This window comes from Gorilla gorilla, chromosome 1 (assembly GCF_029281585.2).
Source record: "Gorilla gorilla gorilla isolate KB3781 chromosome 1, NHGRI_mGorGor1-v2.1_pri, whole genome shotgun sequence".
In the NCBI taxonomy this organism is placed as follows: domain Eukaryota; kingdom Metazoa; phylum Chordata; class Mammalia; order Primates; family Hominidae; genus Gorilla; species Gorilla gorilla.
Window position 1 is genome coordinate 74,055,709 of NC_073224.2, and position 25,380 is coordinate 74,081,088.

The 25,380-nt window shown below is 42.5% G+C and overlaps 1 long non-coding RNA gene across 1 annotated transcript; it reads right to left on the reverse strand.

Moving 5' to 3' along the window:
- Window positions 1-1,800: 1,800 nt before the first annotated feature.
- Window positions 1,801-3,663, reverse strand: LOC109029251 (uncharacterized). The gene is made up of 2 exons (XR_002008328.2): window positions 3,458-3,663; window positions 1,801-2,032 (listed from the first exon to the last, which is right to left on the reverse strand). It is a non-coding gene; the product is annotated as an uncharacterized lncRNA (long non-coding RNA).
- Window positions 3,664-25,380: the final 21,717 nt, after the last annotated feature.

Below are 25,380 nucleotides of genomic sequence, written 5' to 3' on the forward strand. Positions count from 1 at the left end.
CAAGACCAGCCTGGGCAACACAGTGAAACCCTGTCTTTACTAAAATACAAAAAATTAGCCAGGCATAGTGGTGTACACCTGTAGTCCCAGCTACTCAGGAGGCTGAGGCAGGAGAATTGCTTGAACCCGGGAGGTGGAAGTTGCAATGAGCTATGATCAAGCCACTGCACTCCAGCCTGGGCGACAAAGTGAGACTCTGTCTCTAGGAAAAAAAAAACCAAAAAATAGTGTAACTACTATTTTCATTCCATTTATATTGTATTAGGTATTATAAGCAATCTAGAGATGATTTGAAGTACAGGGGAGGATGTGTGTACGTTATGTGCAAATACGATGCCATTTTATATGAGGGACTTGAATATCCATGGATTTTGGTACTATGGGAACCTATGCCCCTTGGATATGAAAGAACCTATCCTTCTTGGATATCAAGGGTGACTATATTGTGTTTTTAGAGCAATTTTTGGTACATACAAAGCTCTCAATACATTCCAGTATTATTATTCTGTTTCACTGTGGCAGACCCTAATATTACTAGCCACACTGCTGTTCCTTGCTGAGAAAAAACCACAATTCTGTATAGCTCTCAGGCAACCAAGACACCTGGCAGGCTTGGCTCCCTCCCCATTGCTGGCAGGTGGGTCATGATTGGTCTAAGTCAGATGTTCCAAAAATGTGGTCTCAAGACGAGCAGCATCAATATTATCTGGGAACTTATTCTAAATGCAAAATTTCAGGCCCCACTTGAATAAAAGACTCTGGGGATAGAGCCCCACAATCTGGGTGATGCTGGGTCACTTCTAGGTGATTCTGATATGGGCTAAAGTTAGGAAACTGCTAATCTAAAGCAATACTGATAATCTTATTCCCCTTTCCAATAACTGGGTGAAGCATAGACACAGGGCCCAATCATGGCCTATAGGACCTGAGAAGAAGCCAGATGGGGAGTGGGGAGCGTGCTCAGGTTTTTTGTGCCAATTTAAAGGGGTATGTGAGAGTAACTGCCTGCTTTGCAGGATGCTATTTGTTGTGTATGTGACACCTGGACTACTTCCATCACTTTGAAACTGGGAGAAAGATGTTTTCTAGGAAAGACAGGGTATAAAGTTAGAAAATACCCAGGTCTTTGTTGATGCTGCTGAGCTGCTGAATAAGCCAAACTCCAGACTTCCTCTTATACGTTACAATAAATATTATTGATGGGTAAGCCACTTTCAGTGGGTTTTCTTCTTTGTAGCTGAAAGCAAACTCACTGATGTTCCCATACAACAGTTGTCTCTTATGTAAATCAGTGCTCTTTGGAATGTATTATAGAAAGATTATGGCGCATTGAAAATGTGGGCTTTAATCATACTAATTATTTATTTTCGTTTTCTCTCTGTATTGATGGCGGAGGGGTAACGCATCCATTTCTTTCTTCCTTTGGACTCTGAATAAGCCAAGAAAATGCCAAACATTTGGATGAAGAGATGCTCAGTTTTTCATATGGGTCCAAATGATCTGGATGTTTGGCTTCTGAAAACGAAACATCTGGAGCACAAAGCAATGTTTTTACTTTTCAGTTATATTTTGGTGTTACATGGAAACTATGATTAAAACCAGGAAGGAAAGATTTATTTAAGAAAAAGGATCACTTGAGAGCATCACTGGCAAGCTGCCCTGCCCATATAGCAATTCATTCATTCATTACATTTTTCTCATTCCTAATAATTGAATATCTACCATATGCAGGACATTGTGTTATGGGGATGTAACTATGATTTCACATATAAATATGACTTTATAGACTTAAAAACAGTCTTTTTCTTCCAGGACCATATGGTTTAATGATGAGGAATTGTTATAATAAAATAAGTTGACATGGTAGAGAGTGGTAAGGCGTTAGTGGGAGCTTGAAGAACGGTGTTTTCATTCATTTAGTTATTCAACATATATTCATCATGTGTTTAATGAACCAGATGCTATTTCAGGCTTTGGGTCCACAGTGATAAGCACGGCCAGCAATTGTCTCTACTCTCGTGGATCTTACAGCCTAATGGAAAGAAAGACATGAATGCATAAATACACAAATATATTTATAATGATAAATTCAGATAGTTTTATGAAAGAAAGAACAGTGTGCTATCAAAGAGTAACTGGGGTGATGTCATTTACTATGCGGGTCAGGAAAAAACTGTCTGAGGATATGACATTTAAGCTGAAACCTGTAGGGTGAGTGGGAGTGAGTGAGATTAAGTTTGGGGGCATGAGGGGGAGGAAAGGTTAGAAAAGTCTTCTTATAGGAAGTGGCATTTGAGATGAGTCTCAAAAGTCAAATTGGCATGGTAGAAAATGTCTATAAATGTGCACACGAAGAGGATTGTGAGGAATATATCAAAATGCAAACAATTTTATCTTTGGTATCATGATAATGTGTACTTCTACTTTTCTTGTTTCTGTTTTATGTACTGTATTTTCTGTGTACTTCTTTTGCAATAAAAAATTACTTTAAAAAGTGACCATAAAAGGAAAGAGAGATAAATTGGCGTTTTTCAAACAGGCAATGATGGGGTCAGGGCTGGCATGTATGCGTACCATGGGAGATGTAGTATTTCCAGGCACAGTAAATGGCTTTGGCAACAGCTTGAGCATTTAAACAATTGCTAGTTACTAATAGCATCTCACAACTATAGCATGGCAGTGGGGACAGGGGAGAGAGGTGAAACAGGAAAGTGGTCCAGAGGTCAGTTAAGGCCCTTGTGTCATCAGGAAGGACCTCAGGCTCATCCTGTGGTCAGTGGGGGTAAGGTGATTAGATTTGTATTTTAAAGGTATCCCCCGGTGCCAGTGCAATGTATGGGACAACTGCAGTCATTAAAGAGAGGCCGGGCGTGGTGGCTCACATCTGTAATCCCAGCATTTTGGGAGGCTGAGGCAGGCAGATCACTTGAGGTCAGGAGATCTAGAAGAGCCTGGCTAACATGGTGAAACCCCGTCTCTACTAAAAATACAAAAATTAGCCAGGTGTGGTGGCATGCACCTGTAATCCCAGCTACTTGGGAGGCTGAGGCAGGAGAATCACTTGAACCTGGGAGCCGGAGTTTACAGTAAGCTGAGATCACACCACTGCACTCCAGCCTAGGTGACAGAGCAAGACTCTGTCTCAAAGAAAAAGAAAAAAGGAAGTAAAATAAAGAGAGCAATGTTGTTAACAGCAGGGAAATATTTCTTTTTTAAAATTATATGTATCTTTGAGTGAGCCACCCAAGATTTATTCTTAGTTGGTCGCCATGGCTCAATTTGGGACAATGGCAACTTGGCCAATTCTTATCTTATACCACTTTGGCTGACTTGACCAATTAAAATATTAAATTCAAATGATTAATTTGACCAGTCTGATGCCAAACAACTGGGTAGGTGAAATACTTTAGTTTCAGCCATATATTTCAGGGTGCTACAGCCCCAGTCTTCCCTTTACCTGGTCGTCACCATGAGTCCTTTGTGGATCTTAAGAGGAAGGCAGGACTGTCCTTTTCCTACCTGAGAGATCAGAATGAGGTCATGTCTGTAGAATGATTGATTTCCTCAGACAAAGATACCCCTGAAATATAAACTGTCAATATTGTTTGCTCTGATACCAACTTTTTGTGCAGGTTTTAATTTTGTCTGTTTATTTCAACCAAATCTGAGGTCTCCATGACTACAATAGAAGAACAGAAGGAATAGAATACTTCTGTGTTAGAACATCCTAAAGGGTATTGTTTATAATAAAGTGTGGGTATTTTGAAGGATGCCCATATTTTTAAAAGGTGTAAATACTGTTCATATGGTGTTCCAAGCCAGAGACATTTTTATGTTCTGGCCGTGGGTGACATGTGAGCACATTGGAAGGATATATCAATAAGGGCTCTAGAAACAGACTAAAAAGATAGCTGGATTTTATGGTCAAATTCAGATGGAACAAGATGTGTTGATTAGCCTGTAGGGCAGGGTCTGGGCTCTGTAAGACCTGAGTAATCAGGTCAAATGTGGCCATGGATTGACATCCAAGTAGCTGTATGAGTTTACATTCTGAATGCCTGAGAAGCTTTACTTCAGGAAAAACTCACATTTTCATGGGTACTTCATGGATGTGTGGCTAACCTGTTTGGCAGGATTGGCACATGATGATAAGTCCAGCATTCTTTTTCAAGAGGCAATGAGTGTGTTTGAGGCTTTAGAGTTAGATCTGAATTCCAGCTCTTCCCCCTACTATGTGTGACTTAGATTTCTTCACTTGTTAAAAGGGAGTAACAAAGTTCACTTTGCAGGGTTATTGTAGGGGAGTAAATAAGTTACTTATAGGGTTCCTGACATTTAATAAGCTCTAAAAAATTATTGCACCTACTGTTGTTATCATTCATACTCTGAAACAGGACAGAGCTATGCAAACAACTGCTCAAGAATTTTGATTTCTAAATTCTGCAAATTAGAAGCTCTAGGATGGTGGAAAGCAAAGGAGGAAAACAGAGATTAATATGATGGGAAGATCAGGTTAGAGTTTGCTGCTATTCAAGGTGGTGAGATCTCAGGCCCTGTGTAGCATCTGGAGATGTTTGGAACTTAGCCAGTATCTGGGGCCAAGATATTCCTGGCTGTTAATGCAGATGCCAAGGCCTTGAGCTCCTGGTAGACAAAAGTTGGGGTGATGCCAGGGTGCAGCCACATCACTTAGCTGAATGGTTCCACAGTTCAAGTCAGGGGTAATGCTGGCTGACCCCAGCCCACTGAGTATCTGTCTCAATATTTGTTGCTGGTATGTGTTCCCAGCCACTTATCAGTCCTCCTTTCCTCCCTCCTGGGTCTTGTCCTAGTCAGGTGCTCTGCTTCCAGTCAGGTATCCAGCCTGTGTCCTATTTTGCTTCCCAGCTTAAGGAGATCAAACGTTGCAGGTAAAGTATTTGCTTATGAGGTGGGACCTGTGTCATTTTGAAAAGTACTGTTGGAAATCAGAAGAATGACATTTTAATGGCAGAATGATAGACAATGGATTAGTATTTGGGGTCAGGGGGCTCTGTCTGGCACTTGTGATTGGGATACATCATGGTGCAGTGGCCACACTGTCTACTCTGAAGGCCAACCCTTGCCAGAAGTAGTGTTTTCAAGTGTTCCCTGAAAAAGGCAAATGAGCAGGGGAGTGGTTCAGTACAGAGGTACTGGCTCATCACCTGTTCACTTCCAGCCTGATGCATTTTTGGCTGACAGTGACTTCATTTGCAAAGCAAGGTCCTTGTGTGATCTCCTTCTTGGGCCTCATTCACCTGCCAACTCAGGAATCCCATGCAAAGGGGTGTCCTCTTCCGGCATCTTTGTGCCTCGTGCATTGGGACTCACACCTGTGGTTGCCTTAAAGATGCCTTTGGTTTCTTGATGCTTGTTGCCCTGGACTGTTGTGTAGGTGCTGGGGAAAGGTTGCAGGGGGCAGGGACAAAAAGTACTCCATGAACATGAAAAATGCTGCAATGAGAGGTTTCTTTTTGGAGAGTTTGTTGAATTCCATAATAATATGAAAATAATATTACTACTACCTACATTTTCAGGTCCTATTCTGTTTCTCAGGTACTGTGTTAAGCACTTTTCATGGTGTTTGAATGCCAGTTGTTTTTGCTTGTCCTGCATCCCTCCTCCTCTTGTGGTAACAGCAGATTTAAAGCGGAAAATCAACTCCTGATTTTCCTTTTGGAGCCCACCTATTCCCCATTACATGCAGTCTTTGGGGGCCTTTTGTTTTGTTTGCCTTCTCTTCTCCCCATTGGTGAGAGAGGGATCTTTGCTGTAGGGTTATGGGGATGGCTGAACACACAGGACACCTGACCCTGGACAGGTGAGGTTGCCAGCATTTTATTAGTCACTTACACACACAGCCTGGGGGAGGAGGACACCACCGGCCACACAGAGCCATAGGGGGTTATGCTCAGGAATAGAGTGAACAAGCAGAGGCTGTGGGAGACAGACTTTGTAGTATCAAGAGGGTAGGCGTGTCCCTGCTACCTTATAAAGATGTGATTGGGTCATTTGAGTAATTCCACAGGTCAGCAGGGAACTGAAACCCACTACTCAGGGATAAGCAGGAATTGCACTTTGTTCATTTGATAAGGAGAGATGTTTGGCTAGGGGACCTTATTTGTAGGAGGAGAGGGAGAAAGAAGTTTGCACTTAGGTCATTTGAGGCCTTCCTCATTTTGGGCCATAACTTTAGGTCTCATACCACACCTGTGAGTCAAATTCCTGTGTCCTTCGCTGGTAAAAAGGATGGGTATGTGGCCTATGCTAGACCAATCAGGCCCCCTCTCTCTCTTAGAAATGTGAAACCTTAGTGAAACCAGGATGGAAAAATGATTGCAGTTGACTAATTCTGACAGGGCTGTCCCAGAGAAATTATTTACTCCTGTAACCCAGAATCTAGAGTTGGATTCTGTTGCTTGTAGCCAAGAACTATAACTGTCTCACATTTATTTGACATAATGACCCTAAGGGATAGGTAATTTTTATTATCCCCATTTTACAGATGAAGAAACTGATGCAAAGAGATGCTAAGATGGTTCGCATTCATAAAACAAGTAAGTGACAGTGGGGGGAGTTGAAAAAATAAGATTAGGTTGGCAGTAGTTTGCAACTCTGCACCTTTTTCTTAAAGTCAGGGAATAGAAATAGTGTGTCAGAACTTTACTTGCCACCTAGGCAGGGGAGTGCCGATGAGATATAGTATCACCCAGTGGCAATACCTGGTACACTCCTTGGTATGTGGTTATCCAGTCTTTGGCTTTATGGGGTCACTTACATTTCACCAACAGCTAAATAAACTCAGTCCCTGAGTTCCAAAGATGGTTGGATATGAGGTGTCACATTGATGTGGAGACCATAACCAGAGAAAGATCATTATCTTTAACTGGCTCTAATGAAGTTGAGTGGGTATGGAAAGGATGTGTGTGTGTGTGTGTGTGTGTGTGAGAGAGAGAGAGAGAGCAAGAGAGAGAATACATGTGTGTGTGCACTTCATAGTTCAGATTCTTGAATCTTTTCTGTCAATAAGCACATATACCTGGACTTTGGTGAGCAAAGACAAGAGGGCTGAAAAGTGTAAAACTTTTCAGTAAGAGTAGAAACTATGAGGCCCAGTGTTTTCCCACTAAGGACCCACAACATTGGGAAAGTTAGAAAAAGGTGGACAGTGCTCTAGTGGGGATAAAACAAAAACAAAAACCCACACATACATAAAAGCACATCTACAGAAGTAGAAAGAAAGTCAGGAAAAGGAAGGAAGAACCACTAAGACCAAAGAGAGAAACGGAGAGAAGAAGGTGTGTGGGAAATGGGAAAAGGCGCTTTCGTCAGGCTGCTGTTCCTAGATGGAAGGATTTTCACCATCTCGGCAGGCCGCACAGGTCATCCTCTCCCTGCCCCAAGCTTCCGCCTGCCCAGAGCTGCTTGGGGAGCAGTGCATCAGCGACCAGATGTTAGGAGCAGTGCATCAGCGACCAGATGTTAGGAACACCAGCGTCTCCTTGGACATTCAGAAGTCTCGCCACCTCATGGCTGTGTTCAAAGAGAAAGTGGCTTCCTGCTGACACCACAGTTCCCAAGTATGGGGCAGGAGCCTTGAGCTCTGATCCCCCCATGCGGCCCAAACTTACTCCGCAAACTTTGAAGTCTGTTGTTCTTGGCCGGGTTTGAGGGCCTCAATGCAGAAAGACACAAGTGGTCTCTGTCTGGAAGCCAGCCTGGTGGCAGGAGAGATGGAGCCGTGCTAAGGCACACAGAGCTAAAATTATCCTGCCCTTATTTCTTCCACTTAAAGACACGTTCTGTGAAAGTCATGGGTATTATGCTATCAGTCCATTGATGGCTTCAAACCCCTTGTCTGAGCCATTATATCATCTTAGGGGTGATGGGAGCCCAGGTGTGCCTCTGTAGAGAGGCTGCTTCCCAGCACAGGGACCTGCAGCGGCTGTGAGTCAAGTCTGCCTCACCTTCATCCATCTCCTTCAAGGACACTGCAGGGGCCAGTGGGGGCTTCCTTTCCATGGCTTCCTGGGAGGCAGTATGGGGGAAAATTCCTTTCCAGGTCACATTGTGAAGGGATGAGGCTTGAGTGGAAGACAAACAGAGGGAAGCAGACTTTTTCTGGTGGACTCCTTGAGTGGCTAGTACTTCTTCCCAAGGGGTGCTGCTGCTTAGCCTATTGATTAGGAGTTTGGGGTCAGATGGCCTTGGCTGAATTCCATCTGCACTACTGACGAGCCCCGTGACTGTGGCCTATTACTTAACCTTTCTAAGCTTTAGTTTTATCATCTATACAATGACAGAGTTATCTCGTGGAGTTTTGTGATGATTGAAAGAAATAATCCCCATAAAAAGCTTACCATCTCATGCCTGTAATCCCAGCACTTTGGGAGGCCGAGGCAGGTGGATCAAGAGGTCAGGAGATCGAGACCATCCTGGCTAACACGGTGAAACCCCGTCTCTACCAAAAATACAAAAAATTAGCCAGACATGGTGATGGGTGCCTGTAGTCCCCGCTACTCGGGAGACTGAGGCAGGAGAATGGTGTGAACCCGGGAGGCGGAGCTTGCAGTGAGCCAAGATCACGCCACTGCACTCCAGCCTGGGCGACAGAGCAACTCCATCTCAAAAACAAAACAAAACAAAACAAAACAAACAAACAAACAAAAATTTAGCACCTTGCTGGCATGTAGAAAATGCCTAATGTTATTTATTGATTATCATGATGACTACACAGTTGCCTTAGGTGCCTCTGCCCTTGGACTTTTCCTGGCCAAACCATAGAGATCATCTGGCCCCAAGTTAGCGGGTTATTGGAATGATTCTTCTAGTGGCGGTGATAGTAGAGGTGGGGGCAGGAAAAAGAGCAGAATGATTTGACAAATATTAAAATAAAATCTTGATGCCTTTGCCACACCTTCCCCTGCTTCATACTTGAACTTGGACTTCTAGGTTCAAAGCCAAACTCAAATGGCCAATGTTCTTAGAAAGCTGGCTCAAACCACTGTTGGCTGCAGTGTTCTTAGTGGGCAGAAGGCCATGTTCCTCAGCTGGACCAGCTCCCAGCACAGCAAAGTACAAAAGGTTGTCTTTGCCTCTCCAGCCTCCTTCCTTCAGGCTACTATTACAGTAGTAGTGTCCTCTCAGGCACAATCTTGTTTTTGTTCCTATCGATACCTAGTTTTTGTTTGTTTGTTTTTTTTTTGAGATGGAGTCCCACTCTTGTTGCCCAGGCTGGAGTGCAGTGGTGCGATCTCGGCTCAATGCAACCTCCACCTCCCAGTTCAAGCTATTCTCCTGCCTCAGCCTCCCGAGTAGCTGGGATTATAGGCACCCCCCACCACGCTTGGCTAATTTTTTGTATTTTTAGTAGAGACGGGATTTTGCCATGTTGGGCAGGCTGGTCTTGAACTCCTGACCTCAGGTGATCTGCCTGCCTTGGCCTCCTAAGATGCTTAGTTTTAGAAAAAAAATCTGAAATGAATTCATACTGAGATATAAATGACTGACAGCCTAAAGTGTTACCACTTCAGGGGAATTTAGAGTTTGATATGAAATAATGTACTCCCACATTGATTTTAAGAGTTAGCCCATGGATGGCCGGGCATGGTGGCTCATGCCTGTAATCCCAGCACCTTGGGAGGCTGAGGTGGGTGGATATCTGAGGTCAGGAATTTGAGACCAGCCTGGCCAACATGGTGAAACCCCATCTCTAATAGAAATACAAAAATTAGCCAGGCATGGTGGCACACGCCTGTAGTCCCAGCTACTTGGGAGGCTAAGGCACGAGAATCGCTTGAACCCAGGAGGCAGAGGTTACAGTGAGCTGAGATCGTGCCACTGTACTCCAGCCTGGGCAGCAAAAGTGAGACTCTGTCTCAAAAAAGGAAAAACAAAAATGAGTTAGCCCATGGATGAGGAAGGCATTCTGGGAGCATTAGGTCTTCCTACTTAGGTGGTTAATTTCCTGGTCTTCAAATCTCTTTTTAGCTCAGTTCTAGCAGGTGGCATGATCAGCAGCACTAGTTGAACAGGGGAGCCAGATTGTTGTCCTGACATATAAGACATATCTCCAGGCCAGGTGTGGTGGTGCACACCTATAATCCAAGCACTGTGGGAGGCTGAAGTGAGCAGACAGATCACTTGAGCCCAGGAGTTTGAGACCAGCCTGGGCAACATGGTGAAAACCCATCTCTACAAAAAAAAATACAAAAATGAGCTGGGCGTAGTAATGCATACCTATAGTCCCAGCCACTTGGGAGGCTGAGGTGGGAGGATTACTTGAGCCCAGGAGGCAGAGGTTGCAGGGACCCAAGATGGTGACAGTGCACTTCAGCCTGAGTGACAGAATGAGACCCTGTCTCCAAAAATAAAAAACAAACAAACAAAAAGTTGCACCTCCAAAACGTTTCTCAGGGATGGTGGGGGACAGAATCTGACACTGAGGAGAGGGCCTGTTGCTCCAATGTCCTCTGCCCCATACCCACTTGTTCCTAAAATTCTTCATTTATAGAAGAAGCTGTTGAACGGGGCTGCTACTGATTCCCTTGCTGAGTCAGGGGCACAAACGCCATTTCTGGAGATGTAAAATCCATGAGAAGAATTGGAAGGAACTGGCAACTCTCTATACACAGTCTTGTTTAAAATGGAACTTCACCCTACACATTCCCTGTCTTTTTGTCTATGTTGCCATTTGCTTGCAGACGATGCAGATATTTACTATTATCTGAGTACTGATTCAATGAGTATTATGCGATCATTCCTGAGGCCTTCTCCTTCATACCCACATCAATGCTGCATGTTCTAGATAAAGTAGCTATAAAAAAAAATCTTGGGATTCTTTTTATGCTTCAACTTGACAGGGCTAAGAGATGCCCAGATAGCTGGTAACACATTACTTCTGGGTGTGACTGTGGGGCATGTTCTGGATGAGATTAGCATGAATCTGTAGACGGAATAAAGATTTCTCTCACCCATGTTGGTGGACAGCATCCACTGCATTGAGAACCTGAATAGAATAAAAAGGCAGAGGAAGGGTAAATTTGCTCTGTCTGCTTGAGCTGAGGCATCTGTCTTCTGCTGTCAGGCATGGGTACTCTTTGTTCTCAGGCCTTCATACTTGAACTGGGGTTTTTACCATGCGCCATGGGCTTTTTTTGCACCTCCTGCTTCCAGACAGCAGACTCTGGGACTTCTCAGCCTTCATAATCACGTAAGCCAATCTCTCATAATGAATTTATTTTTATATATCTATATGTATGGTGTTGCTTTGGTTTCTCTGGAGAATCCTAATAAAACTGTGATACAGAGTAAGAATATACATAATGATATGTTGTTTCACATAACAGTACTTACCCTTACTATATATCAAAAACATTGTTTGACCTCTGAAAATGATTTCACAGGTCACAACCTGCAGTAGGAGGCTGGGACCCATGTTCACACCTGGCTTGCCTGTGCACAGATGGGCACGTGTGGTGTGAGTGCCTCTGATGATGGTGCTGATAGTGACAATGTTGGCCCTGGGTAAGCCTGGCTGGAGGTGTCTTGTGCGAATTCTTCACTCATCCCTAGCATAAGGCCACCTCCCTGCAATATATCAAGGACAGCTTGGGTCCAACATGGTCTTGCCAGGAGTGGGGGCAGTGAGGGTGGGTCTGCAATTCACACCCAGCAAGTGACACATACATAATCCGCATCCCCGATTCCTCTTTCCACCATGGAAATGGCAGCAGGGGAGTGGAAAGGGACCAGTTTTAGAGGGAGAGGCTAGGGGAAGGGTTAGTACTGTGGAGCCACACCTTTGTCCCATTCTGCATATGGGTCCAAGATGCCCCCCCTTACCTGCTTTTTTCCAAACTGGCACACTTTCTTCTGTGGAGGACTGAAATTGGGAGGGCTCCTGGCCTTCTAGGGGTAGTGTAATGCAGATTCCGGGAATAGAGATAAACCAAAAGAAGGGCTCATGACAGGGCCTGCCTGAGAATGGTTTAACTGAGGACAGTGAGAGACACTGAGTATTTGCTTCTTCAGTGATGAACTCCTCAACACCTGCAGATGTGCAGTTTCAAGAAAAAACCTCTCCAGCCCATTGTCCTGAGAGTTCTAGTACCCAGTGAAGTGATTCTGTGACTATTTTATGCAAGCTGAGAAAACTGTATTTTATACAAGTGGAGAAGCACAGAAAATTACAGTTATGGTTATTGGAGGAATCACTATTCATCTGAATTCCATTCAATCAAAAGCCCCCTGGGCCCTGTAGATATCTGAAGTAAAAACAGTCCTATTTAGGCTTATAGTTAAAGCTATAGTGAAATCTTTATTGCATAAATGTAAAGTCTTTATATATTGCCTCTCTAAGAAGTCAAACTTCTTCAGGTCAGAAACTATTTCATTTCAACTTTATATTTCCTGCAAAACCAAGTGCTGTGCTGTACCATTTGTTAATGTTCAATAAATATTTGTTAAACGAATAATAAAATTTGTGGTTTAACTCCTACAAATTTTTATCTTTAATCAGTTTTTCTCAACACTCAGCCTACTCGGCATCACCCCTCCCTGACTTCCCAGTCAATGTGTGCTGAGGGAATGCAAACAAAATGTAATTAGGAAGGTGAATCTGCTTTGAAATGCACTTGTGTAAACAAATGTAGGCCAAAGGCAAATTTAAATGACTTTCAAAATCATCTGTGGTTATTATCCATGACCCTGCGCTGGCCCAATTTTTACAGATAATCAGGTTATAGCTGATATTGGTTCTGTATTTTCACTTTAGAACAGAGATAGAAGGTAGAAGGATGCTGTGAGCATGGATTAGGACAAAATAAAGTCACAAAACCCCTCAAGTTGTGGTGAATTGAAGACACAAAAACAAAAGGATATTATTTTTCTTAGCCGAGATCTATGCAAATGTACCTTTTGGCCACCCCTCCACAAGCTCCAATTCTATTTGCTATCTCATCAGGTTAGTTCAGGATTTGGGGGTGGTAGGTAGGATTTGTGGGTCAGAGCAGTTTGTTATTCAGATTAGTGTAATCTCCTCTTGAGATAACACAATTTTCCCAGCCTCCAGGGGAGTTCTGGTTTGCAGCTTTTGCTGCCACACAAGCATCTCTCTCAGAAATTTGGGTTGCAGAAGAAAATGCCCCTTTCCCTTCAGAAGGCATAGGCAGGGAATTTGTAGAGGGTAAGGAATCTTTGCAAAACTTAGGTCAAAGCACTGGCTTGGGATTATTTACTCAGATAGGACTGTCTAGAACTCTATCTTGTCCAGCATTGCAAAGTGCATGGTACATAATAAGTACTCAAAAAGGATAACTTCCTGGGTAAATAAATGAGAGGGTGAGTGCTCAAATGAACTTACTGGAAACAATCCAAGTGTTCCTTTTCTGCCCCTTTATCATTGCCTATACATTGTAATGACCCACTGCACTCTCCTTTAGAGAGGTGACTTACTCTCCATATGTTTGCAGTTAGGTGGGCTGTCAATGTACATATGGTAGGTGAACACCTATTTGGTCTAAATAAAGAACAAAACTTTTTACCTCTTTCAAAATATTGAGTCATCTCTCAGTGATCTGTGCATTTGACCTGGCCTGAAATTCCCATTATTATTATCACTTAGGGGTTAGATAGCAATATTGAATAATTGAATTTCTTTAGGAAGTCATGGATACAGGTAATATCTAATTAGGAAATCACTGATGATATAAATATTTTACTTAGGATTGGATCTTTAGCCTTATTAGTTTATTATTTAACCGACTGATCCCTTTGCCAACAAGTGTATGACACAACAAGTTTTTTTAAAAAAGTTATAATTTCAAGTTTTATTTTAGATTCAGGGGTACATGTGCAGATTTGTTACCTGGGTATATTGCATGATGCTGGGTTTTGGGGTATGACTGATCCTGTCACCCAGGTACTGAGCATAGTATCCAATAGTTTTTCAACCGTTGCCCCCCTCACTTCCTCCCTACTCTAGTCATCTTTTCGATTGTTGCCATCTTTATTTCCGTGAGTACCCAATGTTTATGTGGTATTTGGTTGCCTGTTCCTGGGTTAATTCGCTTAGGATTATGGCCTCCACCTGCATCCATGTTGCTGCAAAGCACATGATTTTGTTCTTTTTATGGCTACACAGTATTCCATGGTGCATATGTGCCACATTTTCTTTATCCAACCCAACACTGATGGGCACCTGGGTTGAGTCCTTGTCTTTGTTACTGTGAATAGCACAATGCCTTTTTAGCGGAATGATTTATTTTCCTTTAGGTATATACCCAGTAATGGGATTGCTGGGTCAGATGGCAGCTCTAAGTTCTTTGAGAAACCTCCAAACTGCTTTCCACAGTGGCTGAACTAATTTACATTCCCACCAATAGTGTGTAAGTGTTACTTTTTCCTCTGCAGCCTCACCAGCATCTGTTGTTTTTTAACTTTTTAATAGTAGCCGTTCTGACTTGTGTGAGATGGTATTTCATTTGGTTTTTATTTACATTTCTCTGATGATTAGTGATGGGGAGCATTTTTTCATAAAAAACAAATAGTTTAAAAGTAGAGAACCCCAGCAGTGAAGAAGGGAAGATCCAAGGGTAGATGGCAGCTTAAGAATTTCAGCTCAAAGATTGACTGGGCCACTAAGAAGGATTCCTTTGCCTCTGCCTACTTAGCTGGGGGTCCTGCTTCCTGAATAGCATTCAGTTTTCCAGGCGGCTGGATACAGGGCTGCAGCTAAAGAGTAACCTTGAGACCAACCCTATAATCTTAACTTCTCCCAGTAGTGCCTACCTCTGATCTAAGTGGTGTAAGAACCTCCTTTACGGTACTCCTTAAGGGACAAAAAGTTGCATTTAAGGGACAAAAAGTTACATTTGTCTCAAAGGAAAGCTGGACATGGATATGACTCAAGGGAGCTGATAACTCCACCCTGCCTTTCCTTGGTGTCATCTCTCAGTGACCTGTGCCTTTGACCTGGCCTGAAATTCCCATTGCTATTATCACTTAGGGGTTGGATAACAATATTGAAGAACTGAATTTCTTTAGGAAGTCATGGATACATGTAATATCTACTTAGGAAGTCGCAGAAGTCATCTGATGCCTGCTGCCCAATGAGGTTTCCTAAAATGCCGATTTATGATGTCACAATTCTGCTCAAAGAAATGCAATGGTTGCCTATTGTCCATCAACTCAAAACCCTGCTATTCCGCCCCATGCCATTAATTTCACTTATTTGCCTCATTTGGGATGGAGCTACAAGTAGGTGAAGAAGAGGACCTAAATGTCACATTTGACACATTTAAAACCTTCTCAAGAAAACATGACAAACATGTTGGGTAAATTTATATGATGAATTTGTTACAATGATTCATAATATATGTAACTCATTCATTACAATGGGGAAGCTTAGAATATTGGACTGGGATTTGGAAAACTTGCACTTGAATCCCAGTTCTGCTATGTTACACATGATGAATCCTTAAATAATTACTTTTTTCTGGTGTCTTAATTTCCTCCAATGTAAGTAGTCCACTGGACTATCATGATGACCAAATTAGATGATTGTAAGAGTCCTTTTGAATACAAAGCTTCAAATTCAAAGCACTTTGAAATATGAAATTTCATCAGTTAACAAAAATTAGACATTGCATTAATTTTTAAATGCTGTTCGGTTTTGTGTACTTAGTAGAATGAGAACTCTAACAAAAAGCATTCAGTCTTTCTAAGACACTCATGACTTCCAGCAATTCTGCTATCTCCTGAAAGCTATGGGAATTAGAAGACGGAAGATGCACCCTGTGTCTTCTGCCGCCAGAGGCAGCCCGAGGCTGAACCTGGGGTGTCTCTTGGAATACCACCCTGGACTGGCACCTCCTTTCTCTTGAAAGAGAAACCATGAAGAACAATGCTCATGGTTACGTTTTCGGGGAGGAATGCTGAGGTGTCAGATTGGTGCCCTTATTGAAATATACAGGGACAAAGTAACACACTGTAGACTAGCGTGTGTGTCGCGGGGAATGTTTTGGGGGTCATGTTGGGGTGAGTGGTTACACCTGCTTCCATCCGTTTTCTAGGGCAAATGGCTTCAGCTGCTGCCCGGCAACAGCATTTTCATAAAAGCCTTTGAGAGTAGCTTTGAAAATGTGTCAGCCAATAACGGTGCAGGACCCGGCCTAACCGCCGAGGGATCCCCCTCCCCCTCGCCGGAGCCGAGAATTGGGAAGGAGCAGATGGAGCTAGTCCTCCCCTCGGCGGGCTCTGGGGCGCATTGTTATGCACTCAAGACTCAGAACCTGAGACCCAGGCGGGCTCTTCACAGGCTTCGCCCTGGATCCCGAGCTCGGGAAGGAGTTCTGTGAGCCCCTCTGCAGTCTCCTGTAGGGTGTGAGGTGCCGGATCTTATCCAGGGCAGGCACTGTGTGAGGGTGCGCCCTTCTGTTAAATTTGCCGTGAGCCTTCTCATATGTCATTAATCAAGCAGCTGAAGCGAGCTGGCACTGCTGGAACACGGCATTCATTATAGTCCCCGAGGGATCCCTTTCTGCAGATCCCAGAACTTTTGGCTCCAGGAATAGAGATATCCATCCTGCCAGGAAGGCCCCAGGCCTGCAGCACATTGCAGGCCTCTCAGGGGATTTTGCCTGTATCCCTCCCCGGTAATCCCGTTGCAATCCCCAGGGCTCTGTGAATCCCCTCGGATTCTTAAGGTCCCTGCAGCAACGAAGCAGGCTTTGGGGAGCCACAGCACAGGGAGAAGAGCCTCCAACAGGGATCTGTGTGGAAGTTTCTAAGGACACAGCCATGTGGCACGTGTCTAGCCTGTTTTGTTAAATGTTTTTCACTGTCCCCGTGGCATGTGCCAATCCCTGGGGGCTAAGAGTTAGGAAAGGCCTTGGGCCTGCTTTCCTTGGCCCCCTGCCACTGAGGCCTGGGCCCTGGGAACTAATCTTTGCTCCTGGGAAGATGGGAAGAGCTGCCTGTCTGCAGAAACCACCTCCTCCTCTCTACACTCCATCCCCTTCCACATACACCATGAAGCTCCTTCTTTGATTTCTAAGTACCGAGCCAGGTGAGAAACATCCATTTAGCCATGGCCCCCTTTCAATGTGTTTAATCCCAAATGGAATAAATAAAATGAAGGAAGCCCTGCCTCTGTGGTGATGTGGAAATCTCTCTGGCCCAGGGATGGAGGCATGCAGGGTGATGAAAGTACAGCAGCTGGAGAGGCGGCTGTTAATAAGAAAAGATGAATCAAAATGCGCAAGTCATAACTCCCTCTACGCAGCCACCTATCTTCTGCCTTAACTTTTTCAGAATCATAAAAAACAGTCTAATTTCTTCCAAATAAATAGCTTTATGCCTCTCTGGGCTCTATTTTTCAGGCATAGAATAAGTCTCTGGGCGCTTACACAGACGTGCTGAATATATGTAACTCCACATTCATTACGGAGACATGTGTGCACACAGTTACACACACATTGTTCTAATTCCCCTTGGTCTAATTTATGCAGTGAATTCTGTGCTTACGAAGTAAGAATTATTTCAAGGTTAAACAAAATGATGATAAGCACCTGACTCTAGCTGGGGCAACTCTGCCCTTTTTTTAGGACTGGTGGAGTTTGGAACACCAAAAAAGGAATATGCTCAATAGCAAATTCACTCTCATCATGATAATATTGCTGATTTTTTTCACCCACAAAAAAGCAAACCTCTTGGGGAAAGGGCTATGTGGCTTTAATCTTAGGGGGAAAATAAGCATCAGAGAGGGACTTAAGGTTGCTTCTAGGACTTTAAAGAATTATATTTGGCTTTCCAGAGAAAGGAGATTCTTCTTCTCCAAGGGAATTTCAAGTAGGAGGCAATAATAACAAATTATTTCATGTTTCTATGTGGCAGATATTATTGTAAGTGTACAAATATCAACTAATTTTTGACCCCTGTTTTACAGAGCAGAAACCGAGGCACGGCAGGGTTATTACTTGCCTAAAGTCACAGCACTTTAAAATAGTAGAGCTGGGATTTAAACCAAGGCAGTCTGGCTCTAGAGCCTGCCTGCTTAACTACTATGATGGACACAATAAAAGAAACCAACCAAATGAAACAAATCAAGCAATGACCAGATGATGCCAGCTCCTTACAGAAAGACCACCAACCGGTTTGTGGCTTTGGCTTCTTTCTTCTCCTTGATTTTACCTTTCTCTCCATTCTAGTGGCCAGCAGCCACTGTGCCAGAAGGTAGCAGGGGAAGGGAGAAACAGGGGAAACTCACATCTGTTCCCTTTCAATAATCATCATTCTAGAAAAAGTCAAGGGAGGACAGCAATCGCCTGTTTGTGTCGTCCTGCCTGGTATTGCTAGTATTCCCTCTAAGTCCCTGAATTGGAAACATTAACACGCCAAAGCTTTTGGAAACCCTACCGGTTCTCATGGCCTTACTTTTCTCCTGCTTCAGTTTAAATCATTCTAGTAAGCACTCAATTGGCATTTGCAACGAAGAGTGGTGGCCCACCACAGTTACAATATTCTATCAATTGAAAGATGAATTATGTTTTTAATTCAGCTTTATTTTTTCAGGAGGATTGGCTGGGGTGAGGGATAGTCACCGACCTTACCACATTATAGATACACACTGATTATAAGACATCTCAGCTTTAGAAATGTGAAAATGTGAAAAAAAAAAGTGTTTTAGAATTGAGAAAATACACTATTTTATTTCTGTCTTTCAATAAGGATTCAGCCTTGTTACGGTAGCATCTTGTAAGGGTTCTTCTTATGTGGTCTGCCCTCTCTGGGTGTCAGAATTTTGATTACAGTTGTCAGCCGGAGTTCAGCCTGGTTCAGATATCTATTTTTAACAATAGCCGAAGGGGTTCTTTTATTCAAGACAAGAGAAAGATTACTTAAGAATAAGGGAACTGATTCATGAACGGGGTCTGAATTTCCTTCTTGTTAGCAAGGGGCTGTCTTCAGAGAGTGCCCCCTAAGGGGCGAAAATTGAGTGGAGATTCTTACTTGAGGTAGCAGGGTTGGAAAAGTCAGAGACATGAGCCAGGTCTGATATCAACAGGAAGAGTCAAGTATTTCAAACTCTAGAAATAAATTCAAGTACCAAGATTGTGGTAGATTCAGCATTAAAATGGCCCCAGTTCTCTACCTCTCCCCATATCCATGCCTTTATAACATGACTGCAACTTTTCTCATCAAGATGTGGAGTTTCTCTGCCTCTTGAATCTGGGCTGGCTTTATGGCTTGGGTTGGCCAGTAAAATGTGGCAGAGTGAGGTTGCAGTAGATCCAAACCTGGGCTTGAAAATGTCTTTGCACTTCTGCTGTTTCTCTTGGGACTCCTACTTCTGCCATACAAATAGAAAAGCTTGCTTAGCCAGACAGATGATAAGAAACATGTGGCCCAGCCACCCCTAGCACCCTAGCCAGCAGACAGCCCAATGTCAGGCACATGAGTGAGAGCATTCTAGACCAACCAGTCTCAGCTGATCCACCAACTCCCTTCAGGTTCATAAGCCAGCCCAGCAAAGATCAACCAAGCCTGCCCCAGATAAGCCAAATCAGCTAAATGACTCAGAGATTGATGATCAATAACAAATGGTGATTATTTGAAGCCACAAAGCTTTTGAGTGGTTACACAGCAATAGCTACAAGGCACAAAGACAGGATTGAAATCAGGGCACCAGATCCAAGGTTTAAAGTTAAACAGAGGCTGGGCACGGTGGCTCACGCCTATAATCCCAGCACTTTGAGAGGCTGGGGTAGGATAGATCACTTGAGGTCAGGAGTTTGAGAACAGCCTGGTGAAATCCCATCTCTACTAAAAATACAAAAATTAGCCAGGTGTGGTGGTGGGTGCCTGTAATCCCAGCTATTCGGGGGGCTGGGGCATGAGAATCACTTGAACCCAAGAGGCAGAGGTTGCAGTGAGCCAAGATCATGACACTACATTCCAGCCTGGGTGACAGAGCCAGACATACAAAAAGTCTCTGAGCAGTTATTGAGCCAGACTCCAACTCAAAAATAAAATATAAAATAAAATAAAAAATAAAAAAGCTAGACAGAGACTAGGTTTGGAGCAATAGCAGTTCAGAAACAAAAGACAGGCTTGGAGGGCGATTGTTGAGAATGGCTTTGGGATGTCTAAAAGTTGAGTAGTTGGTGAATTCCTAAATTGGATGGGTTCTTACAGAGCGATAGAGGCAGGGTAAGGAGAATGAGAACTAGAGAAGAAACCAAGATTGTTTCTTTTGCGGGAGTAGCCCTAGCAAATGTATCCTTAGTACAATGTCTGGCCTATAAAAGGTACAAAATAAATATGTTAATTAAATTAATAAATCCTCTCCCCAGCAGAAGGTTTAGATGTTCATTCATCCTTTAATCAAAATTTATATTGAGCACTATATATGGGTACAGAAGCTTGTAAATGGGCAGGTGTAGGTGCACGATTCTGTGGAAGTTTTGAAATTCCACATCTACCAGATACAGAATGTATATAACCCAATATTTATCTTAAGCATATGCACATGTACATTAAGCTGTAGTGTATTGACCTCCAATCTCTCCTCTCTAAAGACTGAGTAAATGATGCAGTTGGTATGCACTAAGAAATGGCTGTTCTGTTTTATCTTGCTTCTGCATTGTCTATCAACCACTTCTGTATCCCTTGCTGTTCGTATCAGGTATTAGCCTGGGTTGGAGGAAATACTTTCTTAAACGGCTAAGAGCAATTGTAGAGCCAGGTGCATCAGCATGTGCCTGTAGTCCCAGCTACTCAGAAGGCTGAGGTGGGAGATTTGCTTGAGCCCAGGGGTTCGAATCCAGCCTGGGCAACATAGCAAGACCCTATCTCTTAATTTTTTTTTTAAGTGATTGCGATAGTTTTACAGTGGCTCAAAATTTAGACTTGGCCTGCAGAGTCCCCTTCAATAGGATTCCTGAGCTCCAATAGCTCTGAGTGTGCTAAAATGGAGGAAGGTTTGTTTTTCTTCAAAGTGTTCTGCAAAATGTGAATTGTGGCTATTTATTACGTGTCCATTTTTTGTGGCGCCAAAAACTTGTCTTACTTGGATCTGCTACAGTGGTAGGAGGGGCCAAAGCCTTTTCCGGCGTAGGTTTCCAGAGTCAATCTGAAAAAAGACTAACCGCTTTAGCAGAAGTTATGAATGCTAAGATATTTCTTAGGTGTTCTTGCCAAATACCTTTTTCTGATTGTGGTCTTCTGGTATTCTCAGTTATTGTTTCATGTATGCAATGATGTAGGTCAGTGATTCCCAAATACAGTCTATCAATAGGTAGCAGTCAAAGAAAAAGTCATCACTGAACACAGAAAAATGAGAGAAAAAAACAACAACCCAATGCAGTGTAGTGTGTATATGTTTCTTCATATCAATTTCTGTGTACCTATATGTGGGTGCAAGTTCGCCAGCTGTGCTTTTGTGTGAAGACTTATCCTTCATTCTGCAATTATGTGTTTCATACTTTTCTGACATTAAAATTTTCTTTATTTTATAAAGTGATGGCAATAGTAGATAGCTTTTTTTTTTTTTTTTTTTTTTGAGTAGGAGTCTTGCTCTATCACCCAGGCTGGAGTGCAGTGGCTCTATCTCGGTTCACTGCAACCTCTGTCTCCTGGGTTCAAGTGATTCTCATGCCTCAGCCTCCCAAGTAGCTGGGATTACAGGTGTGTGCCACCACATCTGGCTAATTTTTTGTATTTTTAGTAGAGACAGGGTTTCACCATGTTAGCCAGGCTGGTCCCGAGCTCCTGACCTCAAGTGATCTTCCCACCTCGGCCTCCCGAAGTGCTGGGATTACGGGCGTAAGCCACTGTGCCCAGCCATAGATAAGCATTTTTTAATGTTCTTACTTGGAAAAATAAACAATTGATGATCCTGTGGATGCTGCATCAGAATTTTTAAAAAGTTGACTAGGCCAAGCTTTTCAAGTCTGGAAATCACAGAAAGCAAGGCCACAGTGGACACAGTGAAGGACAAACAAGGACGGCTCCTTCTCTCCAAGACTAAGCACTTCCTTTGGGAAGATTAGACATTTGAGCAAAATAGCTAGCAGAGAGTTAGCTTGCAAAGCTGTATTAGATAAGTGGGAGATGTCATGATAGGTGTAATTTAATAAACATATTCAAAAAAATTTACCATCCTGAGGTAAAGAAAGGTTGACCAAAATTTCAGAAGAAACAAATACAAGTAAACTTTCTTTTCTTTTTTTCTTTCCACATTTTATTTTAGGTTCAGGGGTACATGCGAAGGTTTATTATATAGGTAAACTGTGTGTCGTGGGGGTTTGGTGTATAGGTAATTTTGTCACCCATGTAATAAGCACAGTACCCAGTAGGGTACTGGATACTATCCTCACTGTCCTCCCACCTTCCCCTCTCAAATATGGCCCTGTGTGTTTGTTCTTCTCTTTATGTCCATGTGTACTCAATGTTTAGCACCTACTCGTAATTGAGAACACGTGGCACTTGGTTTTTTTGTTCCTGCATTAATTTGCTTAGGATAATGACCTCCAGCACCATCCATGTTGCTGCAGAGGCCATGATCTCATTTTTTAATAGCTGTGTAGTATTCAATGGTGTACATGTACCACATTTTCTTTATCCAGTCCACCCATTGATGGGTGTCTAGGTTAATTCCATGTCTTTGCTATTGTGAATAGTGCTGCAATGAACACACATGTGCATGTGTCTTATGGCAGAATGATTTCTATTCATTTGGGTATATACCAAACAATGAAAATGCTGGGTCAAATGATAATTCTGTCTTAAGTTCTTTGAGAAATCTCCAGATGGCTTTCCACAGTGGCTGAACTAATTTACACTCCCACCAATTGTGTGTAAGTGTTCCCTTTTCTCCACAATGTTGCTAACATCTATTATTTTTTTGATGTCTTAATAATAGCCATTCTGACTGGTGTGAGATGGTATCTCATTGTGGTTTTGATTTGTATTTCTCTAATGATTAGTGATGTTGAGCATTTTCTCATATGCTTGTCAGCCATGTGTATGTCTTCTTTTGAAAAGTGTCTGTTCATGTCCTTTGCCCGTTTTTTAATAGGATTGTTTTTTCTTGTAAATTTGTTTATGTTCCTTATAGGTTCCAGATATTAAACCTTTGTTGGATGCGTAGTTTGCAAATATTTTCTCCCATTCTTTATGTTGTCTGTTTATCCTGTTGATAGTTGCTTTTGCTGTGTAGAAGCTCTTTAATTAGGCCTCACTTGTCTATTTTTGTTTTTGTTGTAAGTGCTTTTGGAGTCTTCCCCATAAAGTATTTGCCTTGGCCAATGCCCAGAATGATATTTCCTAGATTTTCTCCAAGGGTGGTTATAGTTTTAGGTTTTATATTTAAGTCTTTAATCCACATTGGTTGATTTGTGTATATGGTGTAAGAAAGGGGTCTGGTTTCAATCTTCTGTATATGGTTAGTCAGTTATTCCAGCAGCATTTACTGAATAGGGAATCCTTTCCCCGTTGCTTGTTTTTGTGGGCTTTGTCAAAGATCAGAAGGTTGTGGGTGTGCAGCTTTATTTCTGGGTTCTCTAACCTGTTCTATTGGTCTATGTGTCTATTTTCATACCAGGACCATGCTGTTTTATTTACTGTGGCCTTGTACAGTTTGAAGTTGGGTAGTGTGATACCTCCAGCTTTTTTTTTTTTTTTTTTTTTTGCTTAGGATTGCTTGGACTATTTGGCTCTCTTTTGGTTCCAAATGAATTTTAGAATTTTTTTTAATTCTGTGAAAAATATCATTGGTAGTTTTATAGGTATAGCACTGAATCTGTAAATAGCTTTCATCAGTATGGTTATTTTAACAATATTGATTCTTCCTATCCATGAGCATGGAATGTTTTTCCATTTGTTTGTGTCATCTATGATTTCTTTCAGTAGTGTTTTGTAATTCCTATTGTAGAGATCTTTCACCTCCCTGGTTAGTTAAATTCCTAGATATTTTATTCTTTTTGTGGCTATTGTAAATAGGATTGCATTGTTGATTTGGTTCTCAGCTTGGACATTATTGGTGTATAGAAATGCTACTAACTGCTGGGTCCAGTGGTTCATGCCTGTAATCCCAGCACTTTGGGAGGCCGAGGTGGGCAGATCACGAGGTCAGGGGTTCGAGACCAGCCTGACCAACATGCTGAAAGCCTGTCTCTACTAAAAATACAAAAATTAGCTGGTGTGGTGGCACATGCCTGTAATCCCAGCTACTCAGGAGGCTGAGGCAGGAGAATCGCTTGAACCCAGGAGGCAGATGTTGCAGTGAGTTGAGATTGTGCCACTGCACTCCAGCCTGGGCAACAGAGCAAGACTCTATCTCAAAAAAAAAAAATGCTAACTACTAATTTTCATACATTGATTTTGTATCCTGAAACTTTGCTGAAGTTGTTTATTAGATTTAGGAGCCTTTGGGCAAAGACTGGCGTTTTCTAGGTATAGTATTATATTGTCTGTGAAGAGAGATATCCTCTATTTCTATTTGGATGCCTTTTATTTCTTTCTCTTGCCTGATTGCTCTGGCTAGGACTTCTAGTACTATGTTGGATAGGAGTGGTGAGAGCAGGCATCATTGTCTTGTTCCAGCTTTCAAGGGGAAAGCTTCCAGCTTTTGCCCATCCAGTATGACGTAGGCTGTGGGTTTGAAATAGATAGCTCTTATTATTTTGAGGTATGCACTTTTGATGCCTGGTTTGTTGAGGTTTTTTTTTTCTTTTTAACATGAAGGGATGTTGAGTTTTATTGAAAGCCTTTTCTGCATCTATTGAGATGATCATGTGGTTTTTGTTTTTAGTCCTCTTTATGTGATGGATCATATTTATTGACTCGCATATGTTACACCAAACTTGCATCCCAAGAATAAAGCCTACTTAATCATGGTAGATTAACTTTTTTGACATGCTGCTGGATTCAGATTCTCACAAGTAAACTTTCTAATAAAGCCCAGATTTCATTTAGTTGCCTTTGTCAGTTTTGCTCTTTGATACTAGAAATGAAGTTGGGAAGGGTAAATTAAAAATAGTTGGTGTTCAAGGAAGAGAGCTAAAATTTGGGCTACTCCATGATGTATCAGTGAGCTTTTGGTGTGTAACAAAACATCCTAAAACTTAGTGGTTTAAAACAACAACCATTTATTAGGTCATAATTCTGTGAGTCAGTTGGGCAATTCTTCTAGTTTGGAGCTAGTTTAGCTAATTTTGGCTGGGCTCACTCTTATATCAACAGTCAGCTGGTGGATTGGCTGGTGGCTAGATTATCTAATATGAACTCACTCACATGTCTGGCAGCAGACTGGCTGTGGGTTGGTACAATACAGGGGACTGGATCAAATGTTTTCAT